The sequence below is a fragment of the Hermetia illucens genome, chromosome 7, assembly GCF_905115235.1.
Source record: "Hermetia illucens chromosome 7, iHerIll2.2.curated.20191125, whole genome shotgun sequence".
NCBI lineage: Eukaryota > Metazoa > Arthropoda > Insecta > Diptera > Stratiomyidae > Hermetia > Hermetia illucens.
Window position 1 is genome coordinate 8956702 of NC_051855.1, and position 13143 is coordinate 8969844.

At 47.8% G+C, this 13143-nt stretch overlaps 1 protein-coding gene across 4 annotated transcripts in view; it reads left to right on the forward strand.

Annotated features, from left to right (window-relative positions):
* Window positions 1-13143, forward strand: part of LOC119660867 (fatty acyl-CoA reductase wat-like) — a 216446-nt gene that overhangs the window by 149160 nt on the left and 54143 nt on the right. The gene's annotated exons all lie outside the window — the stretch shown is intronic.

Consider the following 13143-nt stretch of genomic DNA (forward strand, 5'->3'; position numbering starts at 1 on the left):
AACAGGCACCTCCACTGCAAGTGCCAGTAACCTGCCCAGAACTGAGCGATTTGAATCTTCTTCTCCTTTTTTAGCCTTTGTCCCGTTCACAAGCGAGGTCGGCTCGCCGTGATCGATTGCGCCACTTTGTTCTATCAAAAGCCTGGTCCAGATGCAGTCGCGAGACGTTTTATACTGAGTGCAGGCTCAGCATTCAACCAGTGGATGCGAGGCCTATCTAACACCTCTGCTGCAACTAAGGAGTAGGGCACCCGATTTGTACAGCACAACTCCACACTTGAGCCCCGAGAAACTCTGACCGCGATGTAGGCATAACCACAACCACCATGAAACTCCCACTAGGGGGCCAACCGCAAATAACCGGGCCGAGAACACATCCTCCAAGAATTCTCCTGGAGCATGCTCTCAGAGGGCCATGGTACCAGATAACCTCCGGTGAGGCTTCGTGGCAGAGCCACTTCAGATGAGTCCCTTACAGACTCGGGTCTGATCGAGTACGTGGGGACGGAACTCCCCAACGGGCTAACTCGAATCAGTCCGAGGTGGAGAACCGCAACGGAACCTTTCACCAGCTAACTACCGCTCTGCGTACAATACAACACAAAGGACATCACAAGACGACGCTAACACCAAACACGCAAGACTAGTGGCTGACCACCGCGGTAAATAGGCCAATCGCCCATCAACTGCCGGCTAAGCAGCGTCGAGGAACTCCCTCCTTTGTCGGGAGGCAGCACGCGCGAACTCATTAGCGCATTTAAGTGTCCTACTGCTAGCAAGGCACTGGCTAACATCGAAGATACCGTTCAATACGTGAACGCCCATGTCGTCTAGATTGCGGATGTCATAGTACGCTGGACAGACACAGAGAACATGTAACCAGTCCTCCGAGGCAGCCCCACATAAAACACGCGCTTGAAGAGGAACTCATTCAAGCTACCATGCCCCGTCAGGAGGAAGCCCATCTCGAGTCCAAAGTCCACGACGGAACTTCCTCTGGGAGATACGTTTCTAACGTACTCACACGTGGCCCGACCTTTCCCACATTCATTCCATCTAAGCTGCCACTTAGATGTTACACTCTCAGTTAAATGCCTTTTGACCGCAAGCGGTCCTAACCCCTCCACCTGATCAACACTTACTAAATCCGTTTGCGGCAAAGGTACGCCCCTCCTGATCCTGTAGGCCGTGGCATGCCGGACTACCTTCAGATCAAGAGGAGGAACACCCAACAAGACCTGCATGGCGTCGGTCGAGACCGTACGACACACAGGAAGACACGCTAACAAAGCCACTGGCTGACAAGCGTAGAGCAGCTGCCTTCCCCTCACCGTCAGTGCCAAATCACACAACAAAGGGGACCCATACGTAGAACACGCAAGGAAGAGCCCCACATAAATGGATCTAGAAGCTCTCCTTCTTAGACAAGCTGCACAGACAGTTGGAATTACTCAAATGTCGGCCATGCTTCTGGAAGTGACGGATGAGTGTCCAGTTTATTGTGAAGAGGACCGCTTGGGTGATGCCGATAGCTTTTTCTGATTCCGGTTGGCATTCTTGTAAATTTGCGAACTGGTCAGCATTTTATTGTCGAGAAACTTGTGGATCGTGTCTTTAACTTGGTTCCACGATCCTTTTGCATTCGTAATGGTTGGTAATCCCGTTAAATCATTTCTTCTTTGTTCTCACGAAATCGCCATCATTTAGTGCGTTGCGGGCCAGTGCATTAATCACGCTGTTTTATCGGTGGCTTGATTCGTGAGACAACGTGTTCAGTTGGGATGGTCTCATAGGGGATGGCTTCGCACACAGTGACAGTGGTAAAATATTGGTGTCTTATGAGAATACAGTCGATTTGCGTTTTACTTTTCCCCCTATAAAATGTAGAAAATGGGACAATCGTTTGATGAACCATGTATTCATGATTTCAAGGTCATGGGTATCCGTAAAATTGACTATAGGCTCGCAACCCTTATAGTGTGCTCCAAGCCCTTTCGCTCAATGGCACCTGTCATCTACCAGAAGGGATCTTTCTCGGCTTGAGGTCGACCTGTCTGTGGTGCGCATGCGGTAAAAAGCGAATAGTACGATCAGCTGATACAAATTTGGATGAAATAGCATTCCGCAACTAGCGTTTTTTAAATTTAAAAGACGTTCATTAGTGTTTCACACGTCAACGCAACTTGGATGAAGTGGCGTTCCGCAATTAGCGTTCTTTGTGGTCGACGGATTAACGAAGGTCTCCATTTAAAATTTACGACAGCGTCCCTCGTCCTGTCGCCCTCTGTTGCCGACCTACACTAAAAGACAATGAACGGCACCTCGCGGTAATTAAGAAGAAAATGTCGCATGGGACCAATGGTATAATAAGCTATGATTACTTTAGAAATGAAGACATCCGCGACCGATATGGGGTTGCACCGATGGTGGTGAAATTGCGGGAGAGGTGTCTTCGATGGTATGGACATGTAATTCGCGCTGATGCAAACTCACTTGCCACAATTGCTCCGAGCATCGAAGTCGATGGGAAAAGACCAAAAGGCCGGCGGAAACGCGTGATGGTGCGACCCTGCCGACTTTGTCGACCGCTCAAGACGAGCCGACCCTGCTTCTGAACGGAACAAAGACTTAAGAAGAATAAGAATCGACAACAATGCAAGTGAAATTAGTAACGCACCAGCCGCAGTAGTTTTACCAACAAGTCAGCAGAATGAAGCCTTACCTACCTCAATCCTGCCGAGACAAAGAGGGAATCTGGTTTCCGACAGAATGGACATATTGGAGCGATGGGATGAGTATTTTGATGGACTGCCCATTAACCAAAATATCGGCGAGTTGAATGTCCCGCCAACTGAAGAGGACGGACAAACGCTGCCACCACCAAGCACAAACCAGCTAGAAGCCGATGGAATTACAGCCGAATTGATTAAATATGGATGCGATCAACTACATCAAACGGTTCATCAACTGATTAATTTATTTATTTAATGAGGAAAATACACAAAAACAAATGCCTTATTACATATTGTCCTCAGAGGGAGGAGCAAGTGAATGGCTTATTTTACGCTCAAAGCTAGAGAGGGAAATAGAGTCAAAGGACTCAAGCTGTAGGGCATTGTAGGACCAGCAAAGCCTCGCGATCGGAGAGTGAAAGTAAATCTCGAGCTCCGCGAAGGGTACATCAAAAATGTCCGCACTACGTGTGTTATGAGACATGGCAATACGGGAGGTAATTCCCGAGTTGGCGAAGCAATCCATCTGACAATTGCAGAGTTTGAAAACAGTTCACATATCAAGGAAGATACGGCGTTGCTGTAGGGAGGGGAGATTGAGGGTGCAGAGTCGTGACAAATAATCAACCCGTGGAAGCTTCTTTTTGTAAAAGAGGGTCCGGGTGAATTTGCGTTGTACAGCTTCAAGAGCGCGGCAGCCACGGATGCGGTAGGGGGACCAGACTATATAGCAATATTCAAGGATGTTTCTGACAAGAGAATTGAAAAGTGTTAAGGAGGGCTGGATTGAGGTAAAGTCGGAGGTGGAACGTAGGATAAAACCAGACATTTTGGAAGCTCTATTGATGATGTCAATGAAGTGGGAATTGAAACGAAGTTTATCGTTGAATATTACACCCAGGTCTTTGAAGGAGGTCAGTAGTGAAAGGGGTTGTCCACTGAGAGAATAGGAAAAGGATGTTGGGGAGGGTTTAAGGGAATAGCGCAGCCAGTGGCATTTGTTGATATTTAGTGTTAGCTTGTTGACTGAACACCAACGGACTAAATTATCAAGGTTGGACTGTAAGAGAGGACAGTCCAATGGAGACGAAACAGAGGCAAACAATTTAAGGTCGTCTGCGTAAAGCAAATACGGGCAGGTGAGGATGGAGGCGAGGTCATTGATAAAAAAAACAGGAAGAGTAGGGGGCCAAGTATAGAGCCTTGGGTAACACCAGAGGAAGGAAAGAAGGAACCAGATTAGCGACCATGAAGAGAAACTTTGCAGGAACGGTATGAGAGATAGGAGCAAAAGCCAGGAGATGACTGAAGCAAGGAAGTCTAGTAATGAAAATTTAGAGAGGACAATGTTATGGTCAACGGTATCAAAGGCTTTGGAGAAATCGGTATATATAGCATGTACCTCCTGTCGTGAATTCAAGCATTTAACAACAAAGTTGGTAAAGACCAGAAGATTTGAAGCCGTTGATCTATGTTTCACGAAACCATGCTGGTCTTTGACAATGAGGTGACCGAAGTGCGCGGTCAACCAATCGTTGACATATCTTAGCAGGATTTTGGAGCAAGAGGAGAGAAGAGAAATGGGGCGGTAGTTCACAGCTAGGGAAGGGTCTCCGCCCTTGAGGATAGGAATTATAAGGGCCTCTTTCCAGAGACGGGGAAAGTAACATTTATCTAGAGTTTTGTTGCAGATTATACTCAGGGGGAAGGAAATGTGTTTTCTACAGTTAAGGAGGAAGAGGTTAGCAAGCCTATCGGGGTCAACATTACCAATAAGGAACTCAACCAAGGAAGGGATAAGGAGAGGAATGGCTAGAGATTCAGAGGAGCCTGTAGTTATGAAAGGTGTAGAGAGTGGAGTGCTCGAGGGAGAAAACACTGAAAAGAAGTAGGTGCAGAGAAGGTCGTAGGATTGTTGTGGGGAGTTGGCAGTGGAGTCAGCGAAGCTGATAGAAGAAGAGAGAGATGCTCAGATGTGGGACAGCGAATGAGTGCCTTACGACTGACAACAAAGCATTATCTGTCCCATACATAAAAATGAGGATATCACCCAGTGCAGCAGTTATAGAGCCTGTTGCTGAGTATCATCTATAAGATACCCTCCGCTATCTTGCTAGACCGGATAGCCCCATACGCTCAGAACATCATTGGCCCACACCAAAGAGGCTTAACTCCAGGCAATTCTCTCTGCGGCAAGCGATGGAAAACTGTCGGAATACGGACATCAGTTGCACCATCTTTTCATCGATTTTAAAGTATATGACAGGAACGTTAGCTCGAAAAACCAAAGAACGAACAACATCCAATCGCATGGGTCACACGAAAACAATAAAGACAGTAGACTACAACTTTGAGACAGTTGAAAATTTCTCCTATCTGGGAGGGTCTGCGTCGTCTTCTCTTTCTACCATAGATATTGCCCTTATAGACTTTCCGGGCTCGATCATTCTCATCTATACGGATTAAGTGACCCGCCCACCGTAACCTATTGAGTTGGATTTTATCCACAACCTGACGGTGATGGTATCGCTCATAGATTTAGTTGTTATGTAGGCTACGGAATCGTCGATCCTCATGTAGGAGGCCAAAAATTCTTTGGAAGATTCTTCTCTCGAACACGGTGAAGGATACGCAATCTTGCTTGCTAAGAACCCAGGTCTCCGATGAATACGTGAAGACTGGCAAGATCATTGGCTTGTACAGTAAGAGCTTTTCTCAGATCTCTTTAGGGGCATACCACATATTAGGTACAGCCAAAAATTTCAGTAAGTTGAATTGTAAAAATTATAATAGTTAGGACCGCTAGTGAAAACAGTGGGGTGAATAGACTCGACGTATTACGCGACGCGACGAAATGTTGATGTAAATGAAGAGTAGAGCGCTTAGGCTTTGGCAATACTTCAAATGTTTGCTCCATGTCACTTTTTTTTCTGAAATAGGTGAATAAGTTTATGCCAGATCTTCATCATCAGAAAAATAACCAGGAACCGTTTGATACAATGCTTCCCACTAACGCTCCCGCACTTCTGGTTCAGGCAGCCTCGAAGTCGGGGAATTCCTTTCACTAACGGCAGGAAGGGAGTTATTGGTTCTGGAAACCCTTTGCCATAGGGTCCCTCCACCGGTGCAGCCCAATGTATTTCCCAATAAGAAGAATCAGAGCGCTCTCCAGCATCTCTCTGACAACGTTGTTTGCATACAGCTGAAATTTATCCCAATCTATCCCCTTAGCAATAAAAGCAATGATAATCACTCCTGCGATCACCATCACGGCCGGTTCTGACACAGTACGTTAAACAGACGTTATTCACAAAGCTCGCTCCTCGTCTCTGCATTTGTGCAAGGCGCTTAATATACCCCGCCTTGCCAAGGGCATCAGTTCCTACCTCCATGCGGTAAAGCAGAAGGGGCTGTGTTGCTCCCATAAAAAGAGGTCCGCTGGTAGATATAGAGCGCCCAACATTCGTCATTAGCCAACTCAAAGCCGAGATTTCTGCTACAGCCCTGCCCGCTGCTACTTTGATTTGCCCGAAGAAGCACATCTTCGAGTTGGGCATTAAACCAGGGTTTTTAACTGGTGATTTTGGCTCTCGCTGATCGATATTGGACGCAGAGTCGAGATTCTCTTTTTGGTTGCTTTTAAGCTTTTGTTTGAAACAAATAATAATAACAATAATCGTTGGCGCACTGATCCTTCAACTAATAATGGACGTGAGGAATTTGTAGACGGGTGGTAAGCAAGTAATCGGTCTTGTGTCTGCAGGGTCCTGCACCGTGTCCTTCTTAGGGATAAGATAGGTAATCCTCGCAGTGAGGAAGGGTGGAAATCCCTCCGGCCGACTCATGACCTCATTTATACTGCGTGCCAACCGACTGTGTACGCTGGTAAATTTCTTATACTAAAAATTATGCACCCGATGCAGACCTGGGCCCCTCCAGTTCTTCGAGTTGTTTGTGGCTCGTCGAACTTCCTCCTCGGTAACATCCGTAAAATTCATGCCAGGCGTATTGGCATGGCGGGTGCCTTCGGCGGTGATCCACTCAGCATGCTGGGCGGATAATCCCCAAAGTCCACCCCAATACTCTTTCGGTTTCGTCACCGAAAACTGTACTGTCTGGACGGTCTGTTGGGATTCGTTGAGAGATCTGAAAAAGCTCCGCTGGTTCCTCGCGTATGTTGGATTCTGGACACGTCTGGAATGACTTTCGCCATATCGTCGTAACCGACTGCATATGACAGAAAGTTTCTGTTTTAGTGTGTCTAGAATTTCAACTACGGGTGTCTCACTGGGGATGGCATAGTTCTGGTAAACCCTCTGTACTTTATTTCTCACCCGTCTGCTGGCATTGCCAGTGCTGATCTGAATCAGTCTAGCAATGTCCTGCCTTAGTGAGTCCCGCCGACGTTCCAGACGAATTTTCCATGGTGGATCTCTCTGGTCACTCAAACTAATAACACGGAAGCGAATCTTCTGACCGTGCAATCTGATAGCCGCAACTGCACCACAATACACAAGTGATTGTAGCTGCAGCAGCGACATATCAGCACACAGCCGAGATCATTGATTTGAGATAGAATTCTCGGAGTTGCTGGAGATGCATAGAGCCTGGGAATACCTGGTCTATGCATAGGATCCATATTCGAGAATTCTATACACGCTCTTCGGAATTCGTCCCGAACCTCAGCGGAAACCTCAGCTGGACGGTGGAGAAGAGTGCTTCGGCGAATACTGAACCTGTATAACATATAATCGTTGGCGCAAACATTCTGTCCGAGGAGCAGAAGGGCTACCGAGTTGGGTCAAGGGGTTGCAAAGAGCAACTTATTATCGATTCGGTAGTTGTAGGACGAACAACCAGAGGCCAAAGAAACCTGTTTAGTTGCGATATCGATTATGCCAAGGCTTTTGATAGCGTTCCGCATACCTCGCTAATCGATATCCTACATCTGTATCGCATTGATCCGAAAATAATAAAGTTTTTGGCGACAGTCATGGAAGGGTGGCATACCACCTTATCGGTGCGTACATCTGAGGGTGCTAATACCTCAAAGCCCATCCGTATCCGGAGGGGTATCTGCCAGGGGGATTCGTTGAGTCCCCTTTGGTTTTGTATGGCACTGAACCCTGTTTCATGGCTGCTGATTGAAGCTAGAGGGCATGGTTTTGCAATAAAGTATGGCCTACGTGTTAAGTGCGAATTGACACACTTGATGTACTTAGATGACATGAAGCTGTATGCTGGTATTGACATCCATCTTAGAAGTCTGTTACGAATAATAGAGATGTTCAGCCGTGATATTCGGATGGAGTTTGGATTAGACAAATGTCGAATCCAAGCCATCCACCCCGTGACATCGGAAGTAGGGGCATAGTTGACGTGGCGGCGCAACATCATCGCCAAGTCGACTCGCTGTGCGCTTATTTTTACAGCAAGGAGCAGGCGAGTCCCTTGCATACGGCTGTCTGTAAGGCAGACTATGGACTGACTCACTTAACTTGAAGGATTGATCTTACAATCCTCTGAGTGGAATGAAGTCGGACCAAGAGCGGATCGATGAATGGAAGTCGAAGGCAATGCACGGTAAACACGTGAATTGTCTTTGGCAGCCATTTGTTGATTTGCATTTGTCGAACAGATGGCTGTGTGCTGGGGAGCTCTTTGCTGAGACGGAGGGGTTCATATGTGTCATTCAGGACGGCGTGGTCGCCACCCGAGCTTATAAAAAGCTCATCATGAAAGAACCGGTAGAGAACGACCAGGGCAAAATGTGTGGTTCGGCGTTAGAGACGTTGGACCATCTCATTTCTGGCTGTACTGTTATGGCACAGGCATAATGCTGTATGTAAGTTGTTTAAGATAAGTGAGGGATCCTAAGTCCACAACCACTTGTTGTTGGACCGGACCAAATGGAGAGCAAGTTACTCCCACGTCTCTTTGGTCCGCGGATCCCTCGTTTGGGGCATGGCACCCAAGCATTACAAAAATTATAGGACAAACGGACGAAACCGTTTGTAATGTCATGCCCCAAACGAGGGATCCGCGGACCAAAGGCGTGGGAGTAAGTTGCTCTCCATCCACGAGCTCCATAACAGCATCCACCGTGTGTTTTCCCTGCTTTGAGCCCGAACTACATTGGAAATAAGTCCCTTGCAACACGGATCGCTTCAGCAATTCTTTTTCTGATGAACTTTACGAGCACTTTGCCGACCGTGTCAATCATACACAGCGGTCTTTATGGAGATAGCAGCTCAGAGTCTCCTTTCCCTTTGCTGCTTAGTGCGGGCTTCGTCACCTCCAGGCCAGCGTTGAACGTCCCGAGCAGCAAGTGTGGCGGAACACCAATTTATAAATTTACGCCTGGATACCATCAGGATCTGAATGCGAATTGCCTTTTCGAGCTATTTCATGCTGAAAAGAGGGTAGCCCTCGATGCCTTCCGTGCTGTTAACTTCGGTCCGTATGGGATTTCTGGGTAATAATTCAGGGTTTCCGCAGAGCTCCGATTTTCCGGGCGACAGACCAATGTGCCCCTTTACTTCATTGACTAGGTTCTGCTGCTTTGCTTGCATTTATTGGGCTGTGGACTTTTCTCTCGGCTGATCTGCCCTCGCGGGTTTGTAAATTTTTAGCCAAATGGCAATTTCGTAGATTGACATACTTGCGACCCCTCCAGCGCTTGGTTCATCACTGAATTTACGATTGTGTCAGCTGTAACACTATCCCCCGGTCACGTTCCGCACGTAGGGGGGCCAACGGGTTGTTGCACGCCGTTTCGAGCCCCATGTACTCTTGGTTATCTGCCTAGAATGGCCCTAGCATTAAAAGTCGCCTCCTACCAGGATTCGCCCCTCAGTGCCCGAAACGATGTTATGTTAGTATTGTCAAAGTCCCTGGGGCAACAGCCTTAAAATCGATAGTGTGAGCTCCCTCCAAATAATTTCTGGTGTTGTCTGGTCTGTGCTGCACACTATAATCTCAAAAGGGGCGAATGGTTTAGCCCGAACGGTGGGTTTAAAAAGGTTTGAAAAACAAGGCAGTGGTTATGAGTTGGATGGAGGACTGAGAAAAGTCTCCCGTTGTGTTTGAAAGTCAACCTGGTCCGTTTTTTTTATATCAAGAACAAGTGCATTGTGACTTGAGTACATTAGGAGCACCGCATCCTATACAGGGGATCCATGCGGATCCGGCAACCGGTCCTCCGAAATTTCTACAGTGATAGAATCAGGCTGAAAATATTTAGCCATACAGAGGCTTCCTCGCACAGTACCAATCTTTAAAGATCATGCATAGTCTCCGCCGATAGATTGAGAATGTCCTTTTGAGTAGCAGAATCTATACGATGTCTTTTTCTTCAATAGATATTGCCCTTATACACTTTCCGGGTGGGATCATCCTCATCCATATAGATTAAGTGACCCTCCCACCGTAACCTATTGAGCCGGATTTTATCCACAACCGGACGGTCATGGAATCGTCCATCCTCATGTATCGGGCAAAAATTCTTCGGAGGATTCTTCTCTCGAACGCAGCCAAGAGTTCGCAATTCTTCTTGCTACGAACCCAAGTCTCCGAGGAATACATGAGGACTGGCAAGATCGTTGTCTTGTATAGTAAGAGCTTTGACCCTATGGTGAGAAGTTTCGAGCGGAACAGGTTCCGTAAGCTGAAATAGGCTCTGTTGGCTGACAACAACCGTGCGCGGATTTCCTCATCGTAGCTGTTATCGGTTGTGATTTTCGACCCTAGATAGGAGAAATTATCAACGGTCTCAAAGTTGTATTCTCCTATCCTTATTCTTCCTGTTTGACCAGTGCGGTTTGATGTTCTTGGTTGGTTCATCTTCGGCGCTGACGTTGCCACCATATATTTTGTCTTGCCTTCACTGACGTGCAGCCCAAGATCCCGCCCTGATAGCCGCCTAGTCGGGTGTATCTTCCCATGACGTCGATATTGTCAGCATAGGCCAATAGTTGGGTGAACTTAAAGAGGATCGTACCTCTTGCATTTACATCAGCATCACGGATCACTTTCTCGAGGGCCAGGTTAAAGAGGACTAATGATAGGGCATCCCCTTGTCGTAGACCATTGTTGATGTCGAATGGTCTTGAGAGTGATCCTGCTGCTTTTATCTGGCCTCGCACATTAGTCAGGGTCAGCCTAGTCGATCTTATCAATTTCGTGTTATGCTATCATATGCGGCTTTAAAGTCGATGAAAAGATGGTGCAACTTATGTTCATATTCCAACAGTTTTTCCAGCGCTTGCTGCAGGCGTGTTATGAGGTGTGAGTGGGGTCTAAGCAGGAGAGCTGCTAGATCAATTTATGTGGGACTCTTCCTTGCGTGTTCTACGTATGGGTCCCCTATGTTGTGTGATTTGGCACTGACAGTGAAGGGCAGGCAGCTGCTCTACGCTTGTCAGCGAGTGGCTTTGTTATCGTGTCTTCTTGTGTGTCGTATGGTCTCGAACGACGCCATGCAGGTCTTGTTGGGTGTTCCTCCTCTAGATCTGGAGGTAGTCCGGCGTGCCACGGCCTACAGGATCAGGAGGGGCGTACCATTGCTGCAAACCGATTTAGTAAGTGTTGATCAGGTGGAGGGGTTAGGAGGCTGTTAACCGAGAGTGTAACATGTAAGTGGCAGCTTAGATGGGATGAATGTGGGAAAGGTCGGGTCACGTATGAATACGTTAGAAACGTGTCTGCCAAAGGAAGTTCCTTCGTGGACTTCGGACTCGAGATGGGCTTCCTCCTGACGGGGCATGGTAGCTTGAATGAGTTCCTCTTCAAGTGCACCCTTGCATCCAGTCAGGGCGGTGTTTTATGTGGGGCTGCCTTGGAGGACTGGTTACATGTTCTCTGAATCTGTCTAGCGTACTGTGACATCCGCAGTCTAGACGACATAGGCGTTCACGTATTGGACGGTATCTTCGATGTTAGCCAGTGCCTTGCTAGCCGTGGGACACTTAAATGCGCTAATGAGTTCGCGCGAGCTGCCTTCCGACAAAGGAGGGAGCTCGTCGACGCTGCTTAGCCTGCAGTTGGTGGGCGATTGGCCTAGTGACCGCGGTGGTCAGCCACCAGTCTTGCGTGTTTGGTGTTAGCGTCATCTTGTGATGTCCTTTGAGTTGTATTGTACGCAGAGCGGTAGTTAGCTGGTGAAAGGTTCCGTTGCGATTCTCTGCCTCGGGCTGATTCCAGTTAGCCTGTTGGAGAGTTCCGTGCCCAAGTACTCGAGGAGAGACCCGCGTCTGCAAGGGACTCATCTGAAGTAGCTCTGCCATGAAGCCTCACCGGAGGTCATCTGGTACCATGGAAACCGGGATGGCCCTCTGGAGGATGTGTTCTCGACCCGATTATTTGCGGTTGGCCCCCTAGGAGGAGTTTCATGGTGGTTGTGGTTATGCCTACATCGCGGGCAGAGCTCTTTGGAGCTCAAGTGTGGAGTTGCGCTGTACAACTCGGGTGCCGTACTCCTTAGTTGCAGCAGAGGTGCTAGATAGGCCTCTCATCCACTGGTATGAATGCTGAGCCTGCACTCGGTATAAACCAGGACCGCTGTGCTTGCATGGCGGGGTTCTGATTGTGGTCCCAAAATCAATCCATGTCCGAAGAGGCCCGTGGGATTATGCTTACACGGCAGGCACTCACGTTAAACCCCCTCAGGACTTTCATCGCTTGCTGCAGAGAGAAAATCTGATCTGTTGCTAATTTGCCTGGAATGAAGCCTTTTTGGTATGGGCCAATGATGTTCTGGGCGAATGGGGCTATTCGGCCTAGCAAGATAGCGGAGAATATCGTATAGATGGTACTCAGCAACGTGATACCTCTATAATTGCTCCACTGTGTGATATCTCCCTTTTATGTATGGAACAGGTAATGCCAGTCGTCAGGCGTTGATCCGCTGTCCCATACCTTGAGCACAAATTGATGAACCACTTGGTGTAACTGGTCGCCTCCATATTTAACTAATTCGGCTGTAGTTCCATCGGCTAATGGTGACTTATGATTTTTAAGTCGATGAATTTCACGGACTGTTTCTCCTATACTTGGTGGTGGCAGTATTTGTCCATCGTCTTCAGTTCGCGGGACCTCCAACTCTCCGATGTTCTGGTTGTTCACTAGTTCCTCAAAGTACTTAACCCATCGTTCCAATATGCTCATTCTGCCGGAAATCAGATTTCCCTCTTTGTCGCGGCAGGATGAGGATCGGGGTGTGTAAGGCTTCATCCTGCTGACTTGTTGGTAAAACTTGCGCGCCTGGTGCGGTTGCTCCCTATACTTTTCTAGTTCACAGACTTGTTGGTTCTCCCAGGCTTCCTTTTTCCGTCTGTGAAGTCTCTTCTCCGCCCGACGGAGTTCGTGATAAGTCTCCGCGCGTGCCTGCGTTCTTTGAGAATGCAACAGTACT